We start from the raw sequence: 4,915 nt of genomic DNA on the forward strand, positions 1-4,915 counted from the left end.
TTGGTCTCAAGTGTCATTTCTATAAAAAAAAATTGTTTTTCAGTCAATCACCTAAGGTATAAATACATCAACTCTTCAATGGTACTTCAAAGATTAGAAATGTAGTTTGTTGGATGATCTACAACTTCCATCACTTTTGTGGAAATGGACCTTGCATATTCACATGAGCCTTCATAGATCTGCATAAAGAAAACAAAACCAACTATTTCTATTAATATATAGAACATATGAGAAATTCATACAAATTAATATCTTATTTGAATGATGAAACAAAAATATGGTTTTTATAGTTTTCTCTGATATTTCCTAACTTACACAAGATTTATAGAAAATTGGTATAATACAAAAGTTGTTGTTAGAGAAATACATTCAAATACATTCTTGGTCATCACACTTTACTTGTTGTTTCTGTTTAAGAAATACAATACAGAAAATAACTTCATTCTATAAATCATTTATTGTGTAGGAAAAACATATATAGATACAAAACTTCATGTAAATAAAAGAACATCAGTTAACCCTGCATTAAGACATTTAATACCTGTTGATTTTTAAAGTCCTATTAAAACTTCATATAATAAACATGTATTTTTTTTCAGCATATATGGTTAAATAAACCAATGTTGTTGTAGCATACTAATCTGGAAATATACTGTGTAAATGTATAATGTTATAAATATATATACATGTAATGAATGTAAACAAAATGTTGTTGCTAAAATTAAATAAACTTGTACTAAAATTGGTTATCTCACAGTGAAAATATATCACAGTATATATATATATATATATACACATCTCATATTGCAAGTTGAAGGTTGGATTAAAGAACAGGCCGATTTAATAAAACTTTTTCTTAAAAATAAAAATAATTAAAAATAAAATAAAATAAAATTTCAAGTTGTTAGTAGCTCGGGGGTGGGGGAGCTGAAGGCTCCACCCCACCCCATGGGGAGTGGCACAAAAAATGTGCCATGACCAACTATGTGGGTCACGACCCACTGTGAGGGCTGCTACCTCCAGTGGTTTGCGGACCACCAGTGATGGGGGGCTCAGCTTCCCTCCACCACCGCCCTTTTTTGCCACACCATCGTGCCTTCCCTCATGCCCTCCTCTCCTTCTTGGGCGGAATACACACCACCGCCTAAGTTCGGGCTTTCCGCTGTCGACTGTGTTGGAAAAATGACAGGCATGGCTTCCCTCCCTGCAATTGATAAGAATGAACCCTAATTCGAATTAGGAGAAAGGATATTAGAATATGTGATGAAATGAAAAAAATTCTTGAGATTAAAATGTGGGAAACCCGAAAAGGGTTAAATATAATATAACATTAAAATTTAGGGTTAACTTAAAAGAAAAAATAGAAGATGGAATTGTTAGATATGTTGGAAAATGTGCCTCAAATTCACTTGACAATAGTCCATAATGATCTGGTTAAGTCATGTCGATGAAACAGTATGAAGGATTTTTTGAGCTCTATCGGCATGACTCTTGCCAATGTATTCCTTTTGTTTCAGTTATCGGAATAACTTGTGCAGCAGTATACTGATGTCTCGATGAGCCCGCTCTATCGGTCTCGATCCGAGTCACCTATCAGCTATCAGGTTGACATTTTTGAATGTCATACCGATGTCCCAATGAGCCTGCTTTACTGGTCTCGGTTATTTTGCTTATCGGCATAGTGTTATTCTTTGTGTTCCGATGACCCGATGAAGTCATCTTACCGGACTGGCAATGCAGATCAAAATAATAGTTTTGGGCTTGGTCCGATGGGCCAATGAGTCCGTGTTCTTGGTATCGGTGGTTGGGATAGTAGTTATGCTCTTATTCCGATGTCCCGGTGAAGACTACTCCTTATCATTGGCAATCGAAGTATCTTTTGGAAAGATATACCGGTGACCCGATGGAGTCGCCTTAGGTGATCGGGTATCATTGGGCCATCGGCTTTACCATTTGAATGTTGTTCTGATAGCCGATGGAGCGGAGATCGACTATGGGAGCAAGGTCAAACCGAGATCCAAAAGATCGATTCTCAGATACTATGTATGAGACTGTCGGTGTAAATGAATACGAACCAACACGGTTGTCTACTGCATGTGGGATAATTATTTTTTCATGATTGCAGACTGACACAGGCAGACAGTTAGACTTCGAGCCATTGGGATTGTTACTTTGATGAACCGTCGAGCCATTTGTTATTGAAAACCAATGGCAATCCAAAGGTTGGTGAGAACGAAATCTTGAGAGCTGTGGGTGTGTTCTGAGAAGAGTTTGATCCGATTGTTTGTATGTCTGGAATGACTGTGTAACAGAGTGAAGAAAATCTACAGATGAGACTCTATTGTATTGTTTCAACATACTGTTAATAAATTTGATCATTTGTTGGTGGTGGGTTTCTCTCCCGTAAGGGTTTTCCCACGTTAACTTTGTGTGTTATCTCTCTGTGCTATCCTTGTGCATGTTTTTACTCATACCATTTTTAGTAAATGTTGAAGTTTTTGTCTACACTAGTCAATTTCTCCTCTGTGAATTGACATTAAGGAAGTGAATTTCGTACTTGCTTCCCTTACAAGTGGTATCAGAGCCAATCCTGTTTGGTTATCCTTGTTGGGTTGGTTTGGTTTTTTGTGTCAGTTCTGCCTCAGTGGGAGTCTTGCAGAGTGTCTACTTGTTTTATAGATTGAAATGGCGAGTACTTTAGGATGCATAGACATGGAGAAGTTTAATGGTTCCAGTTTTGAACTTTGGAAACTCAAGATGGAAGACTTGCTAGTCGACAAAGATCTCTGGGGTGCTGTAGTTGCAACTTTTAAGCCTTCAGGCATGAAGAAAGAAGATTGGGATTTAGCTGATCGGAAGGCAAGGGGTCTAATCAAGTTATGTCTGGCTAATTCTATTTTGTTAAATGTTCATGAGGAGAAGTCTGTACATCTTCTCTTGGAGAAGTTGGGTGACATTTATCAAGAAAAAATCCTTGGTGAATAAACTTTTCTTGAGGAAGAAATTGTACTCTCTGAAGATGGACGTAGGAACATCATTGGCAAACCATTTGAATGCTTTCAACATGGTTCTTGCATAGTTAACCTCTATTGGTGTGTCCATTCAGGAAGAAGAACATTGCATGTTGTTGTTGTGTTCATTGCCTTACTATTGGGAACACTTAGTGATGGCTATTGGTAGTACCACGACCCACTTCAAGATGGATATGGTGGTTAATACTCTTTTGTCAGAAGAAATGAGAAAGAAGTCTTCTGAGATGACAAAGGTTGCACTCTCTATTCAAGGCAGATCAAAGGACAAAGACAAGAAGAAAGGAAAGAAGTCCAAGTCTCAAGAGAGTTTTAAATCTCTAGGCAAGAAGTCAAAGGTGAAGTGCTGGAACTGTGGGGAGAAAGGGCATATCCGAAAGGACTGCAAGAAGGAGAAGAAGAAGAAGAAATTTTCTGACATCGAGTCTTCTCAGAGTGATTCTAATGCTTTTGTAGCAGCCCTAGCAATGCCTACCTCAGATGACACCTGGTTAGTAGATTCTGGCGCATCTTTCCATATGACGTCCCACAAGGAATGGTTCTCAAAGTATGAACCGTATGTTGGTGGAAAGGTATATCTGGGTAGTGATTCTACATTGGAGATTGTAGGGAGAGGCAGAATCAGAATTCAATTTCCAGATGGTAGAGTGAAGGGGATCAATGGGGTTCTTCATATACCAGGTCTGGCAAGAAACCTTCTCTCTATAAGTAAACTTAATGATGCTGGAGTTCAAGTTACTTTTGTGTCTGGTGGTTGCAAAATGACTAGGGGTTCCATTGGATTGGAAAAGGGTGATCACATTGGTACACTGTACAAGTTAAATGTTGAACCTATATGTTGTAATGTAACTTTTGAAAAGTCTGATAAAACAATTGTAAGGATACATAATGCAAACTCATTGGAAGCTAAACTTCCTGCTGAGAAAACAATTCTTTGGCATAACAAGTTAGGCCACATAGGTGAAAAAGGCTTAAAAGCCTTGAAGAATAAGAATCTGGTTGAAGGTCTTGATGATTGTAGTTTTGAGTTCGATTTCTGCGAGCACTGCATTTATGGAAAACATAACTGAGTTCAGTTTTATTCCAGTTCTCATAAATCTTCTGCTATTCTGGATTATGTACACTCTGATGTGTTTGGTCCAATGGATGTACCTTCTTTGTCTAAGTCTAAATACTATGTATCCTTTATAGATGATTATTCAAGAAGGGCATTTGTATACTTTCTTAAAAGTAAAACAGAAGTGTTCAGTTAGTTTAAGGAGTTCAAGAACCTTGTTGAGAATCAGGCTGGGAGAAGGATTAAATGTTTAAGAATAGACAATGGTGGTGAATTTTGTAGTGCAAATTTCAACAAGTACTATGTTGATCATGGAATTAAAAGACATAAGACTGTACCTTACACTCCACAACAAAATGGAGTCACTGAAAGGTTGAATCGGTCTCTAATGGAGAAAGCGAGAAGCATGTTGAGTGGAGCTAGGCTGGAACAAACATTCTGGGCTGAAGCAGTTGCTACAACATGTTACCTACTAAATCGTTCTCCTACTTCAGCATTGGTTGATAAGACACCTATGGAAGAGTGGTCTGGTAAGAAACCTTCTTTAAGGCACCTACATGTCTTTGGTGCAGAGGCATATGCTCATGTGCCTGGGGTAAATAGATCTAAGTTGGATAACAAAGCAATAAAATGTATCTTCATTGGCTATGGAGTTGGTATGAAAGGATACAAACTTTGGAATCCAGTGACTAGAAAGGTTTTATTCAGCAGAAGTGTGATTTTTCATGAAATAAAGCTTAAGTCATTAGATCACAAAATAGAAAAGAAAGGAGAAGTTGAGGTTGAAGTAGCTCCAGTCAAAGAAGAATCTCCAGAGATACCTAAAGAT

Source organism: Cryptomeria japonica, chromosome 1 (genome assembly GCF_030272615.1).
Source record: "Cryptomeria japonica chromosome 1, Sugi_1.0, whole genome shotgun sequence".
NCBI lineage: Eukaryota > Viridiplantae > Streptophyta > Pinopsida > Cupressales > Cupressaceae > Cryptomeria > Cryptomeria japonica.